We start from the raw sequence: 21,593 nt of genomic DNA, 5'->3' as shown, positions 1-21,593 counted from the left end.
ACACACACACACACACACACACATTTCCACATACATTTACACACACACACACACACACACATTTACACATACATTTACACACACACACACACACATTTACACACACACACACACACACACACATTTACACACACACACACACATTACACATACATTTACACACACACACACACACATTTACACACACACACACACACACACACACATTTACACACACACACACACATTTACACATACATTTACACACACACACACACACACACACACACATTTACACATACATTTACACACACACACACACACACAGACACACATTTACACATACATTTACACACACACATTTACACACACACAGACACACATTTACACATACATTTACACACACACAGACACACATTTACACATACATTTACACACACACAGACACACATTTACACATACATTTACACACACACATTTACGCACACACAGACACACATTTACACACAGACACACATTTACACACACACACACAGACACACAGACACACATTTACACACACAGACACACAGACACACATTTACACACACAGACACACATTTACACACACAGACACACATTTACACACACAGACACACAGACACACATTTACACACACAGACACACAGACACACACATTTACACACATTTACACACACAGACACCAGACACATACACCACAGACACACAGACACACATTTACACACATTTACACACACAGACACACAGACACACATTTACACACACACACACAGACACACATTTACACACACACAGACATATATACACATATTGACCATTGACCCTGTGTGTCTTTTTGCCTCTACTGGTGGTTGGCTCTCACTGCGGTATTGTATCACTTCCATAAAATTCAAAAAGAAAAAAATAATATAGCACCTTCAACTGCACCACAGACTAAAGCAGTTAAATGTGGTCTATTAAACATTAGGTCTCTCTCTTCTAAGTCCCTGTTAGTAAATGATATAATAATTGATCAACATATTGATTTATTCTGCCTTACAGAAACCTGGTTACAGCAGGATGAATTTGTTAGTTTAAATGAGTCAACACCCCCGAGTCACACTAACTGCCAGAATGCTCGTAGCATGGGCCAAGGCGGAAGATTAGCAGCAATCTTCCATTCCAGCTTATTAATTAATCAAAAACCCAGACAGAGCTTTAATTCATTTGAAAGCTTGACTCTTAGTCTTGTCCATCCAAATTGGAAGTCCCAAAAACAGTTTTATTTGTTATTATCTATCGTCCACCTGGTCGTTACTGTGAGTTTCTCTGTGAATTTTCAGACCTTTTGTCTGACTTAGTGCTTAGCTCAGATAAGATAATTATAGTGGGCGATTTTAACATCCACACACATGCTGAGAATGACAGCCTCAACACTGCATTTAATCTATTATTAGACTCAAGTGGCTTTGCTCAAAATGTAAATGAGTCCACCCACCACTTTAATCATATCTTAGATCTTGTTCTGACTTATGGTATGGAAATTGAAGACTTAACAGTATTCCCTGAAAACTCCCTTCTGTCTGATCATTTCTTAATAACATTTACATTTACCCTGATGGACTACCCAGCAGTGGGGAATAAGTTTCATTACACTAGAAGTCTTTCAGAAAGCGCTGTAACTACGTTTAAGGATATGATTCCTTCTTTATGTTCTCTAATGCCATATACCAACACAGTGCAGAGTAGCTACCTAAACTCTGTAAGTGAGATAGAGTATCTCGTCAATAGTTTTACATCCTCATTGAAGACAACTTTGGATGCTGTAGCTCCTCTGAAAAAGAGCGCTTTAAATCAGAAGTGTCTGACTCCGTGGTATAACTCACAAACTCACAGCTTAAAGCAGATAACCCCTAAGTTGGAGAGGAAATGGCGTCTCACTAATTTAGAAGATCTTCACTTAGCCTGGAAAAAGAGTCTGTTGCTCTATAAAAAAAGCCCTCCGTAAAGCTAGGACATCTTACTACTCATCACTAATTGAAGAAAATAAGAACAACCCCAGGTTTCTTTACAGCACTGTAGCCAGGCTGACAAAGAGTCAGAGCTCTATTGAGCCGAGTATTCCTTTAACTTTAACTAGTAATGACTTCATGACTTTCTTTGCTAATAAAATTTTAACTATTAGAGAAAAAAATTACTCATAACCATCCCAAAGACGTATCGTTATCTTTGGCTGCTTTCAGTGATGCCAGTATTTGGTTAGACTCTTTCTCTCCAATTGTTCTGTCTGAGTTATTTTCATTAGTTACGTCCTCCAAACCATCAACATGTCTATTAGACCCCATTCCTACCAGGGTGCTCAAGGAAGCCCTACCATTAATTAATGCTTCGATCTTAAATATGATCATTCTATCTTTATTAGTTGGCTATGTACCACAGGCTTTTAAGGTAGCAATGATTAAACCATTACTTAAAAAGCCATCACTTGACCCAGCTATCTTAGCTAATTATAGGCCAATCTCCAACCTTTTTTTTCTCTCAAAAATTCTTGAAAGGGTAGTTGTAAAACAGCTAACTGATCATCTGCAGAGGAATGGTCTATTTGAAGAGTTTCAGTCAGGTTTTAGAATTCATCATAGTACAGAAACAGCATTAGTGAAGGTTACAAATGAGCTTATGGCCTCAGACAGTGGACTCATCTCTGTGCTTGTTCTGTTAGACCTCAGTGCTGCTTTTGATACTGTTGACCATAAAATTTTATTACAGAGATTAGAGCATGCCATAGGTATTAAAGGCACTGCGCTGCGGTGGTTTGAATCATATTTATCTAATAGATTACAATTTGTTCATGTAAATGGGGAATCTTCTTCACAGACTAAGGTTAATTATGGAGTTCCACAAGGTTCTGTGCTAGGACCAATTTTATTCACTTTATACATGTTTCCCTTAGGAAGTATTATTAGACGGCATTGCTTAAATTTTCATTGTTACGCAGATGATACCCAGCTTTATCTATCCATGAAGCCAGAGGACACACACCAATTAGCTAAACTGCAGGATTGTCTTACAGACATAAAGACATGGATGACCTCTAATTTCCTGCTTTTAAACTCAGATAAATCTGAAGTTATTGTACTTGGCATTACCCTGACCTCTAGTAATACTGTGAGAAATCTTGGAGTCATTTTGATCAGGATATGTAATTCAATGTGCATATTAAACAAATATGTAGGACTGCTTTTTTGCATTTGCGCAATATCTCTAAAATTAGAAAGGTCTTCTCTCAGAGTGATGCTGAAAAACTAATTCATGCATTTATTTCCTCTAGGCTGGACTACTGTAATTCATTATTATCAGGTTGTCCTAAAAGTTCCCTGAAAAGCCTTCAGTTAATTCAAAATGCTGCAGCTAGAGTGCTAGCAGGGACTAGAAGGAGAGAGCATATCTCACCCATATTGGCCTCCTGTTAATTCTAGAATAGAATTTAAAATTCTTCTTCTTGCTTATAAGGTTTTGAATAATCACGTCCCATCTTATCTTAGGGACCTCTTAGTACCATATCACCCCAATAGAGCGCTTCGCTCTCAGACTGCAGGCTTACTTGTAGTTCCTAGGGTTTGTAAGAGTAGAATGGGAGGCAGAGCCTTCAGCTTTCAGGCTCCTCTCCTGTGGAACCAGCTCCCAATTCAGATCAGGGAGACAGACACCCTCTCTACTTTTAAGACTTTTAAAGGAGATTTTTTTTAATGAAAGACGTGCGGACGAATTGGCGCGTCGGCTCGCAGCCAGCGCCGCGTGCCCGCTACAGGAAAAACACCTCTGTTGGAAGCCCTAAGAACAATTTGGAACATGCCCTGCTGTTAAACACTTTCTCAGATACTCAACTGAAAGCCACCAAAAGCCGCCTGGATTTTACAAATGGTTATCAACACGGAGGTGTTTTTCCTGTGGCTGGCGCATCGCGCCGGCTGCGAGCCGACACGCCAATCCGTCCGCACGTCTTTCATTAAAAAAAATCTCCTTTAACAGTGGAATGTCCAGATAAACTGCTGATTCCGACCTCTTCTGAAAGTTCTCTGTTCTCTCACGACGTCCTGGGTCAACAGAGGCTTACATTTGGAGGTTTTCAGCTGGAAACAGGATGACGACGTCGCCTCGGAGCACTGCGCGATGTCCCGCTCTGTGGGAAGTCCTTACAGCGATAGAAACAATCCAAAATCTCTCATCAGCCTTTAAAATTTTCACCAAAAACCAGCTTAATTTGTTGAATGGCATCCACTCGGATGTGCCTCACAGTTTTTGAAAAAAGTTTGATGAAGCACAGCGCCAGTCTCTCAGCAACTTCTCAGACAATGAAAATCCGACGAGGGGGCTGGACCACTCCTCCCACAAGGCGTGCTCACAGGCGCATGACATCACTGACAGGCATGGAAAAACTCACGCATGCGCACGAAGGTTCAAGCTTGGCTGACGTAAAAACATATGAATCAAATCCATATAGTTTTTAAAAAAATAAAACGGTCGGTTTCTTTTCTAATAGACCTCGTATGTATATATATATATATATATATATATACACACACACACACAAAAGCCTTGGTCCCACCGACTAATGAAGAATGAATAATGAGCCACGTAGCATGTTTTTTTGATACGGTTCCAGGCTCTTAGAGGCAGAATATTCAGCTAACAAAGCTCATCTCCGAGTGTGGTGTTAATTTCAAGAAGTTCAAAATTTAGCAACAACAGCATGGAGCAGTTTGTGTGAGGTACTATGAGGACAAACGAGGATTTTAGAGGCATGTTTGTAGTGAGGACGAGGCTGTTAAAAGCCCATTATCTGAGCACCTTGTGGCTACGAGGAGAAAACAGCCTATTTTGCCTCCGCCCTTTCATGCACTTCGTCGTGACAATCCCACCTGCTTTGTGCACTGGACACTGTATATAAAATACTTATTTTGTAGTGGACTAATCATTTTCTGTCACAGTTTGACAGTTGAAAACACCTCTAATCGCATCTGGAATCACAGAGGACTGTTTCATCTGGACCCTTTTTTCCTCTCTCTCCCTCATGCGCTGAGGTGGAGAACATATTTGGAACAGCTTAAAAGGTCATTATTTCTAATGTTTATATTGGAATACCTGGTAAAACAGTTGCATGATCATCCCTTCTTTATAAGCAGCTGTAAAAGTATGTTTATGATAGATTTAACATCTTGTTATAATGGATCAGATGAGCTCCTCACTCCTGTTTGCGCACTGATGCAATTACTCACACTCAAGATGAGCATTTACACAGAACGCGAGCTCGCAAAACAGTGATTTTGCAGACACAAACACAAAGTTAAAAGTTGGCTCAAACTTGCTAAAACAGTTGCATGTTCATTCCTTTTGTATAAGCAGCTGTAAAAGTATGTTTATGACAGATTTAACAACTTGTTATAGTGGATCAGATGAGGCGCACTCTGTGTGCACTGACGCAATGACTCATGCTCAAGATGAGCATTTACGTATAACGTGAGCTTGCAAAAGAGCGATTTAGTTCAAAGAAGTTGGATCACGGTGTCAAAATGGCTGTAAGCCGCCGAAGAAATTAAAGCAGCAAGAAGCAAGAAGAAGCGCTGAGGCGACTGTGTTGTGTTTTTTGGGGGGGGGATCCACAGCAGCCACCTCATTGTGGTGCTTTTCTTTTTTGGGGGGGGGGGGGTGTCACAGAGAGCTGGGTGGACTGCTGCATTTAATGACTCTGGAACACGGGTGAACAGCAGCCTGACACACGGCGCACACTGGCCGTACTGCACAGGAGCATCTTTTTTAGACTGCGTTTAAAAAATGTGACAACATCTTGAATGGATGCTGTCAAATAAAAACCAACACTTTAAAGGGACCAAGTGTGGTAGAGCTGGAGGCTGGGACAAAACCCATGCCGAAACGTGCACCAATGTCGCATTATATGGCGCTACATGGATCATATGTGGCTTGACATGGCTCACATGTGGCGACACGAGCCATTCGAGGCTGGACGGGACTCAAATGACAGGTCGGTCATGGCTCACTAGAGGTTGATACATAGCATATGTGAAGTACAGAGAGGCACATAGAGGCGCCTTAGTAACGGATATGTGGTAGCTTAAAACGTGGATCATTCTTTGAGTAATTGCTCACACATCTATGCTTGGCTCATTATTCATGGATTATTATACTGTGGGAATAAGGCTTAACTGCGTTACACATTCTACGCATGGCTAATAGAGAAGAATTTTGTGTGTATGTTGTCATTAATTTTCATAGAGCATTCATGAGACTCAAGTGACTGATGATAAAAGATGATACCATGTCATATCATGTCATGCAATGCTCTGGCATGCCGTACACGGGAGGTACATTTTAATTGAAAAAACGCGCTCCTTAACTCGCACGCGGCATGCACTAGCCTGTTCAGATTGTAATTAAAGTGCACCCTAGCCAACCACTACTGCATAGTAAATAAAGTGTGCTGCTTGCTACCTGACGTCAGTACCATGTGAACTGCAAAAATAAGGGCTCCAGGGAGGAGGTCGTGATCTAATATATAAGGCTGACTGAGTGTGTGTGAGTTTGCACACGTATGCGTTCAACCTAAGGGTCCCAGTGAACTCCCCCTTGGTGCCAGTCACCACTGCAAGTTTGGCACAGAAATGCATGGTAAATCGAACAATATTCAAGTAAAGTTACTTGAACTGATATTCAATAGTCAAATAAATTTGTCATTCATGGCTGTGTAGATTAAAAACAATGAGGTTCTAGATGATACGAGGTCAAATAATCAATATTATTATAGCCAAGTGGCCTCTGTGTGCATGCATGTGTGTATGGCTTTGATCACGCAAAAACAGAGGAGAGATGACATTTGCTGTTTGGCATGCTTATGTATTTTGGATCAAGGATAAATGCTATGAAAACGGAAAGTTGATAGGACAAATATTTTTGGAGAAATTACAGCTAACCAGTAAACAATGGGAATTGTGCTGCAATGCACCATGGGAGGTCAGTTTTGGAGGTTTTCATTGTTATTGTGGGTCATGTTGTTGATTTAATGTGTTTTTGTTGTTAAATTGGTTTATTCAGTTTAGTTAAGTGTTATGTTGCTGTTCCCATAAGTGACTTAAGTGCCATGTTGGTACCATGAGTGAAATGTGTAATGCTTTAATGCTTTATGTCTTCTGCCACCGTCTCTGTCAAATTAAAAGCACCTGCTTACAGCAGAATGCAATTACATTCAGTTGTATGCATAGGTTTGGGCACACCTGATGATTTCCATGACTTTCCTTTATAAATCATTGGTTGTTTGGATCATCAATTTCAGTTAAATATATCATATAGCAGACAAACACTGACATTTGAGAAGTGAAATGAAGTTTCTAGAATTTACAGAAAGTGTGCAATAATTATTTAAACAAAATTAGGCAGGTGCATAAATTTGGGCACCCCAACAGAAAAAAAATACATCAATATTTAGTAGATCCTTTTTCATAAGTAACAGCCTCGAAACGCTTCCTATATTTTCCAATGAGAGTCTGGATTCTGGTTGAAGGTATTTTGGACCATTCTTCTTTAAAAAAAAAAAAAAAAAAAATCAGGTTTGTTGGTTTCTGAGCATGGACAGCCCACTTAAAATCACACCACAGATTTTCAATAATATTCAGGTCTGGGGACTGAGATGGCCGTTTAGAATGTTGCATTCTTTGCATGAATGCCTTAGTGGATTTTGAACAGTGTTTATGGTCGTCGTCTTGTTGAAAGATCCAGCCCCGGCACAACTTCAACTTTGTCACTTATTCATGAACATTGTTTTCAAGAATCTGCTCATATTGACTGGAATCTATGTGACCCTCAACTTTAAAAAGATTCCCAGTACCTGCACTGGCCACACAGCATGATGGAACCACCTCCAAATTTTACTGTAGGTAGCAAGTGTTTTTCTTGGAATGCTGTGTTCTTTTTCAGCCATGCATACCACCCCTTGTTATGCCAAATAACTCAATTTTTGTTTCATCAGTCCACAGCACCTTATTCCAAAATAAACCTGGCTTATCCAAATGTGCTTTAGCACACCTCAAGCGACTGTCGCGTGTACGCAGAAAAGTCTTCCTCTGCATTACAGCATCTCCTTGTGCAAAGTGTGCTGCATAGTTGAACGATGCACAGAGACACTATCTGCAGCAAGATCATGTTGTAGGTCTTTGGAGCAGGTCTGTGGGTTGACTATTACTGTTCTCATCATCCTTTGCTTCAGCTTATCTGAGATTTTTCTTGGCCTGCCACTTTGGGCCTTAACTAGTACTGTGCCTGCAGTCTTCCATTTCCTCACTATGTTCCTCACATTGGAAAGTGACATCTGAAATCTCTGACATAGCTTTTTGTATCCTTCCTCTAAACCATGAAGTTGAACAATCTTTGTTTTCAGGTCATTTGAGAGTTGTTTAGAGGCTCCCATGTTGCCACTCATTAGAAGAGATGCAAAGAGGGGAACATTTGCAAATGGCCACCTTAAATACCCTTTCTCATGATTGGAGTCACCTGTGTAAGGAGGTCAAGGGTCAATGAGCTTACCAAACCAATTTTGTGTTCCAATAATTAGTGCTAAATGTATTCAAATCAATAAAATGACAAGGGTGCCGAAATTTATGCACCTGCTAATTTTGTTTAAATAATTATTGCACACTTTCTGTAAAGGGGCAATTCCGTGCAGACATAAACTTAATGGCCAAAATTTCAAAATAGATCTATAGCCACAAAAGATGTGTAGGGTTTTTTTTTTTTGTTTTGTTTTTTTTGCCAAAAGTATTAAGTTAAAGAAAATTCCTTTACTGAAAACCCATACAATAATAATGCTGCTGGTAGAATAATGAATGCCTTGCTGGCTACAGCAAACTTTAGTGATAACAACATCAAGTGTTGTTACATATTTTTTTATATGTTAAAATTTGATAAATCTATTAAGTTCACACTTGATGTGTACTACAATATTGTAGAAATCTAAGGGTGAACAAATACAAAGGGTTGCTTATGTTGATTTCTGTGGCCAGACATTTTACATTTGGTCACTTTAACCATGTACATCCGACACTGAAATGTCTACAAAATTGGCTCTGTACTCCAGTCATACATGTAAAAATTTCCATACATCATCTGAAAAATACAAATGATATCCTTAACATATTCCATTGTTTGTTTCAATTCTGTCATTATAGGGAACTGAATTACAAGGGGGTCGGACGTGCAATTTCAGAGCACATCTGACACCATGTACGTCCGACACCAAGCCTAACTTCATGAAAGAAGTCACTAAAGGTTACATCATTAGTAGTTTTTTCCCCAATTAGGATATAATTACTGAGAATGAGTATCTCTAAGGATGTAAAATTCATTGTCCAACATTATGTAATTTTGTAAATTTTCTGAATAAAGTGTTGCAAATACTTTTGACAAGGTTTCAGATTGATTTTATTGCCCAATTGCCTGCATTCTGGTAAACAACTTCAGACATGTACGTCCGACACCAAAAATGTGTACAAATTATTCTGTCTGGGCTTTCATTGCAATTAAGAACAGCAATGGTTGACACTTCCATATAGCCACTAATGACCAAGATTATACATACACATTTTCAGTAAATGCCTTCACACATCACAGAGGATTTGATAACTGTCCAACATGTGTTAAAAACTGCTTTCCTCCGAGTACGTCCGACACCAAGTTATTTTGTGCATATTTTTCAAATCACTCAGAAATAGGGCAGATATTCTGTTGATAATTTATTACATCTGGCAGAGTTACATTACCTGTTCCAAGAAAATTACCCATTTGTCATACTGTTCAATAATTATTTTACCTTCAAAGAGAACAAAATGTACGTCCGACACTACGGAATTGCCCAAATCCTAAAAACTTTATTTCACTTCTCAAATATTGCTGTGTTTGTCTGCTATATGATATTTTTGATTGAAATTGCTGATCCAAACAACCAATGATTTATAAAGGAAAATCATGGAAATCATCAGGGGTGCCCAAACCTTTGCATACAACTGTATATCATCTTTAACCTTAGCTTGTAGCTAGGAAGAGTGCCCACCCTCTGGAAGACTTCACGCATCGTTCCAGTTCCTAAGAAGAAGAACCAGCACAGCGAGCTGAATGACTTCCGACCAGTGGCACTCACGTCACACCTGATGAAGACACTGGAGTGGCTCTTCCTTAATGTCCTCAAACCCCAGGTGCAACATGCCCAGGACTGTCTGCAGTTTGCATATCAAGCAGGTGTTGGTGTGTAGGATGCCATCCTCTACCTGATACACCAAGTCCACTCACATTATTATTACATATTACATTTCATTTTGACAAGAGCTTCGTATATATGGGTAGAAAGTGCTCCACAAATATTACTAATGTTATAAATTAGAGCTAAATTACTTATCTCTAACTCACGTGAGGCACCTTGAGGTAGCGCTGTTATGATTTGGTGCTATATAAATAAAATGAATTAAACTGAATTACTACTGTGGTAGCAGCAGAACTGTAAATGAGCAATTTTACTGTGAAAGGTTTGGATGGGATGTGTGCATTTATCTCCTTGCAGAATGCTTGATGACTTCAATGCAGCAGGTCTCGTCAGCTGATAATCACTGTTCATACAATGGAGATGCTATGTCATTACTTACAATCATTTTTTTTTTTTACATACATCCATAAAAGGAGGTCTATAGATTACATCATAATCCTACTGTAAAAGTATCAATGTAGCTATAACCCTGTTTGATAACCCTTCTTAACACTTTCCTCAGCTTGAACAAAGAGTTCATTTTCACAGACACTTTTTGTGCCACTTGATGGCTCCACTCACCCTCTTTTTTTCCCCTCCTTCACCCCCAGCAGCTCAAATAACACTTTGCAGTAGAAAATGGTCATGCACTTTGATATGCATTTTAACAACTGCAACTACTGTTTTGCTATGATTTGGCTGTTGGAACTGTGTTTTCATGTCCAACGTTTATCACCATTATCAACAAAAATTAATAATTGACCACCAAACCAAATTTCAAGGTTTCTGTTCAAGGAACAATTATACAAAAGCAAAAAGTCTGTATTTGTTCACAAAAAAAAAAAAAAATGTCTATTGCACACATACATACACACACCACATATATAAATAAAACATTTTTTACTCACGACTGGTGTCTGTTGTTAGACCCTCTAGCTCAACCCACTCCGTGTCCCATGGTTAGTCTTTAAGAGAGACAAAAAAATAAAATACTACCACATTTTTAAGGCAAGGTTTCGTTGAACTGGTAACAGTCCCTTAAGTATGAATGGAAAGAATATCCCCCCCAAACAATGTTTTACTGCACTGCCAAATGAATATATAAATAATTCTTCATTTAGGGCCCCTTCACACACATAACATGATTGAAGCAAACTAGCGGACAAAGGAGAAATTGCTGGTACCCAGTTATTGCTGGGTGGATTGAGGCAAGCCAGATTAAGTGTCTTGTCCAAAGCAACAGACAGGTAATCTGAATGGAAACTGAACACAGCTTCAGTAGCTATTGGATCCCCCCCCCCCCCCCCCCCCCAAAATAAAAATAAGGCTCTGCTTTGGTATAAGCACTTGCTACATTCGGATCACATTTCAAGGTATGTGATAGATGATATCAAAATGCAGACACCAACACATGTAAGAGGCAGTGTCTAGGTTTGTTATTCAAGGGCCATAACTCTGCCAAAACATGTAAATCTTATACAATATTACAATATACATACCAACCTATAACAAAGAATTGTAAAGAGTTTCCCAAAAGTCCTACTAAAATTGTCAGAGGAGTTGATTTCAGAATTCAGGCACCCACTCATGAAACTGACAGAGTCTAGATTTGTTAATCAAGGACCATAACTCTTAGCATTTTTTTTTTTATGAAAACTTAAATTTTAAATACTATTGTTTGTTTTAATGTCTAAATCATTAACTTTTTGATTATCTGGATGCAAATTCACACGCTAATCTTTAGCAGTGCAAATTAGCAATAACTGAATAACTATCACATGTGTTATCACAGAAGTTCAAAGTCATGTGTGACAAAGCTCACTGTGTCCACAAATCCAATTTACAGATCAGGGTTCTCACCAGCATTATAACAGTGTAATGGCCCATTATGCTGCTGCATGAAAAAATTACGCTGCAGTAGGGCCGTTACATTGTTTCCAAGGACATGGAACAGGAAAATGATCATTTCTGATGATCAGAAATGATCATTACTGATTGTGGACCCACAGCGGGTACAAAATCAACCTAAAGAAATTATCTTTTTTTTTTTTTTTCCACCAACCTCAGTCAACCCATTTAAAGATGTCAATCGTAACTCACTTTTCTGCTGATTCGTTACCGGACTTTCGTCTTTTATTGCGGGTAAGAAAAGAAATCGTCCAGTTTCACATCGCAGTTTTTTTCCATTCCTCATGACATGCATTTTCCATGGGACAGCACACAAAGGTTCTCTGGTGTGGATTATTGCGCATATGGAAAAAGTTCTTGAGGGAAAAGTTCTCATACAGCCACTAAAGTTCTGACTCCTGCAGTGTGCCCAGCACCAAACGCTGGGGGGAAAGTTCTCTTATAGCTGCTGCAGGATAGGGGAAACTGGGGCCAGCTTCCTCTGCTAGATTTTTAGATTGATAATGCTCTGAAACACTATTACCTGCAATACTGAGCACCAAATTGTGTGAAGTAAAGCCATAGTTTTTTTTTTTAAATCGTTGTTACAGCCTTACTTTAAAAGCTAAAAGAAACAAGGCATCAGGCCAAAACACATAACAGTGTAGACGTGTGTCAGGGACATCAGAACTGCTAATTTATACACAGCAGTTTATTCAAGAAAATCCTTGTGTTTTTTCTTACATTAAATAACTTTTACTTAAAACTATTTTAATTACAACAAAAAAAGAAACTAAGATTCTTTAGAAATCTTTGATGTTTGGCTGTAAATCAAAACCATGATGTTTGATTCCTTCATTTAATGTAAAAATAAGGAAAAGGTTTTTTTTAAATAAAATAGTTGCTGTTTGAAGAGCCTTTATTTAGAAGTGCAACAGCAGGTGTGAGATTGCAGAGATGACAAGTGAGCTGGACTTTCAGCACATTTAACCAGATGAAGGTCTCCTCTGCAGCTTCAACTTCAAACTGGTATCATTTTTGGAAACACTTTCCTCACATTTTGAAACACAGAAATGTTCTCTTCTTCTGTCTGGACATTAGATTTTGGTATATTTATTTAGACCAACAAAGAAGGCCCTTTATAAGCCCATAATGCAAATGCTCGGGGGGGGGGGGGGGGGGGGGGGCTTAAGCATCCCCGGGTGTTTCCTTCCCATTACGCTGAGAAAAAATTCCTGCTGAGAACCCTGCAGATTTACAGGTAAATATATCTGATCTGTCAAACAGAAAGACTTTGTTAAAAAGGTGACATGAAAATTTCAGATGCAGTTGGCCTTTGCCAGATGGCAGAGGGGTAATGTCAGACCATGAAATTATCAGGAGTGAAATAACAGACAAAACCTGCCCAATGCCCAGTTTCTCCAGTCAGAAGTTTTTATGGTAACTCCTTCACAGTTGGTATCAGAGTCTTCAAAGCTTCCCTCCTAGTCTGCTTCATATACTAGCAGTTTGTGAAGTTAGCCTGCTCGAATATAATTTGTTTCTCTTCTCGACCTTGTCACTAAGCTTCATTATAATTTGTAGTTGAGTATACTAACCACAAATGGAAAGGTCTTCACCTTCACCTGCGGAAGACAAAAACCCTTTTCAATCACAACCCAGACAAGGATTGGGCACATGGACAACTGTATGCGATAACTGTGCCGATTGCTGACTGACAAAACGATGTGGATCCAACACTGTGATGTCAATGGAGTTATGTGAACACATGATAGTAGTTTATTGCTTATATATTTTAAATTGAGGAAAATAACATAAGCACAGCACAACCCCCTAAGTATGTATCGAGTATGACCCACTGATTTTATTGTCCACGAGACAATTTATAGTCAATGTTTTAAATCAGACATTATAATTTTCAAAGTAAGCAGTAGTGGTGTAAGAGTTCATATCCGTGATCTGTACGACCCACCCACCCCCACCAATGTTTCAGCATGCATGACAACTGTGGATTAACTGCAAAGTTTATATAAGTCTGACTTTGTGTCATCGTGACTTGTTAAAGTGATAACTGCATTAATTTCAACGCAACTGAAATGCAAAGCATGCTAACAAAGCATTTAAAAAAAAAAAAAAGAACAGCCTCCAGGAGAAACTTTAGTCAATAGTCTCGGTGCAGTCCAACCACAGAAACAATATCAAGAATTAAAGGAGTTGCGGACGACATGTCCGTCATCTCTTTTGTGTACAGTCTTGTGGTGGGTTAACAAAGCGCTGTGTTCAAAGCACGTTATGCTGAGGTGGCTGAAACTCCACAGCGCTGGAAAATAAGTATTCACGACTCTTTCCGAGTGTCTGCTTGGCAGGACCAATGATCTGAATGAATTCAGATCTGTGGGCAGAGTGAATGTATTTATCCCTAAAGGATTATGAATAAAATCAGTATGTTTACTCTCTCACTAAACAATGTAAACATTCTCATCATTTTGAAAAAGAGTTTGAAGTTATAAACTTTGGTTTATAGACATCGGTTTCTTTTTTTAAACTTATTTTATTTTTCAAATCACAATACTGTTCATGCTGCAATTTAATACTGCAATTTAAGACGACGACTTTATTTGAAAATACTGTGTAAAACACATTGTTTTTATTCGGGACATGGGGAAAAGTTTCTTGTTTTCATTACTCAAGATATTTTTAGAAGTGGAAAGAAAGTTAGTTTTTGTTGATCTGAAAAACGAGCCGATCTGTGACTTAAAACCATATGTGATACAAACTGTGGCTTTCGTGATCTGTGACACCCCTAATAAGCAGAGACTGCCCAGCACCACCACAGATAATTATGGGGCTGTATTGTAACAGTCTACTGATAATGATTTGACAACATTTATGACGACTACATGGTTTAGTCTGGGCTGGGACCGGGTTCCATCTAGGCCCTAGCTTCAACGGTGGCCAGCTGCCATCGCAGTGATTGGCGCAGTCGTCAAACGTTGGACCAGGCTGGTTTAGCCACCAGGCCCAGCAGTGGCTAAACATCGGGACGGGCCCTTCTCTGTCAAGTGGGGTAATAGCAGCTCAGAGGGCTAAGGTACAACCTTTCCTTTTTTTCCCTTAACTGTTCATCATGCCAAAAAAATAAATAAATCTGGATGAGATCAAACTGTCCTTGAACTTCAGATTATTAACTTCACATTATGAATTTCATATTAACTACATATTATTATCATTAGTGGCAAATTTCTGCCCGGCTCTCAAATTCAAATTGTCTGTTCATCGAGCACGGATTTTCCAAAAAATGAACTGAATTGTTGCTGAAAATGTGTGCTAAAAATTTAGCCGCTTCGCTGTCCGGAGGCTGTGAAATGCTATGAAAAGCCAGCTCAGTGTGCAGCCAAGGAGGAGTCAAACAGAGATTCTGTCATCACACAGCTTCTATGAGGAGTACAAAGATGGTGGATGGCTGGCTCGAAAGTCCGCAGAGTTACTTTTTTTTTGGCTGAAAAGTTACTATCTCATATCATTAAAAAGTTATTTATAATTTAGTAAAACTTGGTCTCAGCCATCGTATATGAAGGCGTCAGCCCCAGAGGGCTAACATCACAAAATAAAACTCTTTGTATATTGTCAATTTCAATTTATTTTCATTTATATAGCGCCAAATCACAACAGAGTTGCCTCAAGGCGCTTCACACAAGTAAGGTTTAACCTTACTAACCCCCAGAGCAACAGTGGTAACGAAAAACTCCCTCTGAGGAAGAAACCTCAAGCAGACCAGACTCAAAGGGGTGACCCTCTGCTTGGGCCATGCTACAGACATAAATTACATAACAATTCACAAAACGAATATACAGGAAAAAACGGATATACAGGAAAACGATATTGTGCCTAAAACTCTCGTCAATATATTCTCTGGGTTTATAGACGTTGTTATTGTCTTTGTTTTAAGTAAACATACCAGAAGCCAGGTTGTTTCTTTCTCCGTTATTTTCAGTGGGAGTTGCTGTGAGCTGTGATCGCTTCCTGTTCATGTCATTCTGGGGGGAAGTGAAGTTTGCTCTTTAACGTCCTGCGATTGTCCTTTACAACACTATTTGTCCTCTTTGTTCCAGAGTAATATACTGACTCGGTCGCACATCCGGGAACTCTACCTGTGAGCTCTTAGCAACGTACTTAGCAACACAGACTGGTGTGTAAACACTCCATAGAGGACAATGTAAATCGATGCAAGTTTTTTCAATGTCACCGCTGTTTTGTTTTTTAATGCCTCAGCAATGCAAGGCAGTGGGTTGTACCAACAAAGCGAGAAAGGTATAAATATTAAAATCCATCATGAAACACCAAAAGGATTATGTGTCACATCAATCATGCGTTACTTTGGGGCAAATAATCAGCAACTGGCCACTCCTGGCGACCAAGGTTAGTTCACCGCGGTGTCCTGGCAAAGAGCAGCAATTCACAATGCATACGACATAAATTATATAAAACACAAAAATACCTGGTGTGTCTATGAGGTAGGAATAAATATCAGGATATTCACTGAATATCTGGCCATTGTGTGGCATCATTTTTCCATTGTCCAGCTTCGTGTTGGTACGGACAAGATGCCAGTCCCGCTGCTGCTAATTTGGTTTTAATATCGCTCCCGAACGATATTATCCGAACCCTCTGAATAGTTGAAGGCCACACTGACACAGAGTATTTGGAATATTTGTTTTAGCAAGTCTTTATGGTTACTACCCAGTCAGTAGATGGTAGTGTTCATGGCATTATTCACCCTATTGAGATATCCCATAATCCTTTGCATGCCAGAGAGTTGTTGCAAGTTTTCAGGGTATCATGCATGCAGCCTCTTATTAACATGATGAAAAGTATAAAAATGTACATTTTGGTTGTATAATGACAATGTTCATTTACAACTGTCATCATGTGGATTCTCTATGCTGTTTCAACCACAGCAACTCTGGCGCGCAAAGGATTGTGAGAGATCTCAATAGGACTGCCATCTACTGGCCAGTAGATGAGAGTGTTCATAGCAGTATGAATAGCAACACATTCGCTACAAGTGCTGAATTCACTTGGCAAAAAGAATTTCCAGTTTCAAATTACCTTTTACTTTACAAATGAAAAAAATTACATTTAAAAATCCACATTTATTTGTAAAACCCACCACATGACACGTGTCATTAAGTCGTGTATGTTATACCGAGCAGCCAACTACTCATGTCAGGGAAACTAATTTACCAGTAATGCACAGCGGGCATGTGTCTAGTGCTAAAACCTTCAAAATTAATGCATTGCTTTAAAACTAAAACATACAGCTGATATTTTCACTTTATAAAATGTGACATTAATTTAAATTACATCCAGAATTAATTTGTTTAAAAATTTTAAGCATAAGTCAAAACTGTATGCCTGTTGATGATATGGGAGATATGCCAGTGACTCTGTATGGTGTAAAGAGAAATGATCCTTTTTTTCCCTCTCTCACGCTTCCTTTCTCTCCTGGAGCCAGCCCTTCTCTGTCTACAGAGGATTGAGCTATACCTCTCATAGCTGTCTGACTGCTACAAAACATGTAGCAGGCAGGCACTAAAATCTGTAATTTTAGACTTCACAAATGTTAACTGTTAAGCTTTATTCACCATTCCTGAAAAAATCCATTAGCGGTGTAAAAATTATCTGACCTAAATTTATCAAAAAATAGTCTGTTGATGGTTTTCATAGTTATCTGAAAAGCTAATGAAAACATTAGCTTTGATAAGCTAATGTTGGTTTGTGGTTAGTGGATTAGCGGAACTGTACCCACCACTGATCGCGCGTCGCGCCACCCCCCCCAGAAACACTTGTGGCGTACATGTGTTTTGCATCCCCTGGCATAAAATGCACACTGGCATAAAATGTGGATATGTATGTATAGACATGATCAGATGGGGGCCGGACAGCCACGTCTGAGCACACACAGCACTGGGAACCGCCTGTCAGCTGATGGCAGCACAATGACAGCTGGAAATGATGGGCTCAGTGCACACGACGTGTCACATTAAAAACACAGAGACCGCCGCCAGGACAGGTATATGAATAATTACGGCAATACCTACATACGCAATTACATATCAAATAACTAAAATGGATGGCAGCATAACACAGAAACAGAGAGTGACACGTTTGTCTGGGCGCTGGCTGAACGGACAGGGGTGTGTGTCTGCCAACAGCAGCTGCTGCTGAGATCTCTGCTCCTGGACGTCCCAGCTGGGGAACACATACCGTGTTTTGAAGGATGTGAACTTACAACTTTTCTCCATGAGGCACATGTCCCTGCCCGCTGTCCTCACATGGAAATACATAAAACACCTTTCGCCTTTGCACCAGGCTGCAGCAGCCACACACAGCGCACCTGGGCAGGCTGCGGGCCCCGGCCTGACAAGTGTGTCCATACATCGCCTAATTTCTCTTTTTTGAAAAAATACATTTATCTCTTTGTTGATGTTAAGCATTTCACGCTCCTGTTATAAGACAGCGATTGTAGCTCAGGGGTAAAGTTTCCATCTATTAATCACAGCTTTTGTAAATTTTGTAGATGACCATGGGTCATCTACATTGGAACAGACGGGTCATACTGTTATTGGCCACTCGATAAGAGGAATTCAATAAAATGCAGTGTTTTTTATGGTGTGTGGTTTTTATTTTATTTTATCTCCACAGCAGAGGCGCAATGTGGTGCAACACGTTCCAGCTACTCAATGGTTTTGGGCACGCTTGTGCGCCTGCACGAAACTGTTACCGGTCATGCACGCCTGTGCAACCAAACGTGCGTCCCTCATGACAGCAGGTGGAATGTGTCGTGGTTCCTCATGTTTCAAAATATTCCTTACAGGAATATATCACAATTATCTGGGAACTGCTTCTTGCGCAGGAATTCATCAAGCACATCAGCCACGGGCGCGAACTAACACAGAATACCCAGAAACTGGACAGTTCGGCCATAACGAGATCGTCCACTTTTAGCTTCCCATTAAGCTAAGCTAGTGGCGCTCGCGAGAGTGTGAGTATATCCCTCTATGATTTTTATAGACACATCTGCGGAAACAGGCCACAGTCTCAACTGGACAAATTTCTCTCCCTGCCACATAAACTGCACCATCACCATAGTTGATTTTCCACACTAACTTCACCACTAAGCTAATGGATTCCACATCCACATTTGTCATAAGCCTTGCAAGGTCTCTAATCACCTGCTCCGTGGCCTGGTGTAATGTCCTCATGTTACCCTTCCTGTAGAGCTCTATCTATGTTCGCAGACATGATGCCAGCACCTTCCCCAATAAGGTGGAGGCCATCCATTTTTGTGACCTCAGAGTGTTTCATTCTGACATCATTGTCGCCGGCGTGAATGACTATGTGGCTGTATCTAGGATCATGTTCCTTTGTTTGCCTACGCTTCTGCAGCATCAGCACCCTAAGATGAGAGGCAATGTCGGGAGCTCTTGCTCCAGGAATACATTTAATGTCAGCCGGCGTCTGCAACCTGACTTTGCAGGTGATAGAATACCTTATCACTAAAGCCGGGTGTTTCGGCCTGGAGATAGGAGTGGATGTCACCCATGGGCTTAAAGGACAAACAACAGGGATATCCAAGGGAGAAAACCAGTTGACAGTGGAGAGTGTGATCGGGGCACTGCACCCGGGCCACCAAGCCCTACGTGACTTTCTCCGGCTAACCATGGTCTGAAAACAGTCATCCACAGCTGGCGTTTCTAGGCTAATGCTAATGGGCATGCTAGCCAGCCCAACACTAACCTCGTCTTGAGTACCCGTAACATCTAACTGAGAAGTTGTTCTAGTTTATGGACATGGCTCTCTAAGATCCACCCTATCTGCCAGCATCACACAGGATTAATGTAAAGAGTTGTCCTGAAGCCATTCCTTTGCTATCTTGGCTGTGTGCTTAGAGTCTGCTGAAAGATGAACAGTCGCCCCAGTCTGAGCTCAAGAGCACTCTGGATCAGGTTTAAATCCAGGATGTCTGTGTATATTGCTGCATTCATCTTTCCCTCAATCCTGACTATAATAACCCCAATTCCAATGAAGTTGGGACAATGTGTTTTATGGTGACAGAAATTGCCTCAGTTTACTCTCTGGCCATAGAGATTTTACTTATTTTTGGAGAAAGAAGGAAAATGTGTATAACCCAAAGAACACTGTCCTTTAACCGCAAAGTGAAACACAGCCGTGGGAGTGTTTGTATGGAAAGGTTAAACAGAACCAATGCTTGCATTTTCATGTGACTGGAAAATTCGGATTAATCAAATTCAGGACTGTGCTTTTACTGTACCTGCATATGGAGATTCTGGTGTTGGTATTGTCCTCTCCTGCCAAACAGTGTTCTGTGCTTAACCTGGATCCCAGACCCTATTGAAACATCAGAAAATGTGTTTCAATAAAGATGCTGCAAGCATCTCTCCCAATGATTCTGTTGTCTCTCACCTCTGAAATAACTTTTAATTGGTATGTTATTGCAGCGGCATAATGGCTTAGTGGTGAGCACAGCTGCCTCATAAAAAGAAGGTCCAAGGTTCACATCCAACCAAGTTTTTTCTACAACCCCAATTCCAATGAAGTTGGGACATTGTGTAAAATGTAAATAAAACAGAATACAGTGATTTGCAAATCCTCTTCAACTTATATTCAATTCAATACACCACAAAGACAAAATATTTAATGTTCAAACTGATAGACTTGTTGGTTTTTGTGCAAATATTTGCTCATTTTGAAGTGGATGCCTGCAGCATGTTTCAAAAAAGCTGGGACAGTGGTATGTTTACCACTGTGTTACATCACCTTTCCTTCTAACAACACTCAATAGGCCTTTGGGAACTGAAGCTTTGTAGGTGAAATTCTTTCCCATTCTTGCTTAATGTATGATTTCAGCTGTTAAACAGTCTGGGGTCTCAGTTGTCGTATTTTGCGCTTCATAATGCGCCACACATGTTCAATGGGCAACAGATCTGGACAGCAGGCAGGCCAGTCTAGTACCCGTACTCTTTTACTACAAAGCCACACTGTTGTAACACATGCAGAATGTGGCTTAGCATCGTCTTGCTAAAATAAGCAGGGACGTCCCTGAAAAAGATGTTGCTTGGATGGCAGCATGTGTTGCTCCAAAACCTGGATGTACCTTTCAACATTGATGATACCATCTCAGATGTGTAAGTTGACTATGACATGGGCACTAACACACCCCCATACCATCAAAGATGGTGACTTTTGGACTCTGCACTGGTAACAATCTGGATGGTCTTTTTCCTCTTTTGTCCAGAGGACACGACATCCATTATTTCCAAAAACAATGTGAAATGTGGACTCAGACCACAGCACACTTTTCCCACTTTGCGTCTGTCCATTTCAAATGAGCTCGGGCCCAGAG

At 40.1% G+C, this 21,593-nt stretch overlaps 1 protein-coding gene across 1 annotated transcript in view; it reads right to left on the bottom strand.

Moving 5' to 3' along the window:
* LOC117511792 (NEDD4-like E3 ubiquitin-protein ligase WWP1) overlaps positions 1 to 21,593 on the bottom strand; it is a 143,598-nt gene that overhangs the window by 108,747 nt on the left and 13,258 nt on the right. The window contains 1 exon segment of the mRNA XM_034171695.1: positions 11,188 to 11,244. The gene's annotated coding sequence lies outside the window, so the exon portion shown is untranslated.

This window comes from Thalassophryne amazonica, chromosome 1 (assembly GCF_902500255.1).
Source record: "Thalassophryne amazonica chromosome 1, fThaAma1.1, whole genome shotgun sequence".
Lineage (NCBI taxonomy): Eukaryota > Metazoa > Chordata > Actinopteri > Batrachoidiformes > Batrachoididae > Thalassophryne > Thalassophryne amazonica.
This window is presented reverse-complemented; position numbering and strand designations above follow the sequence as displayed.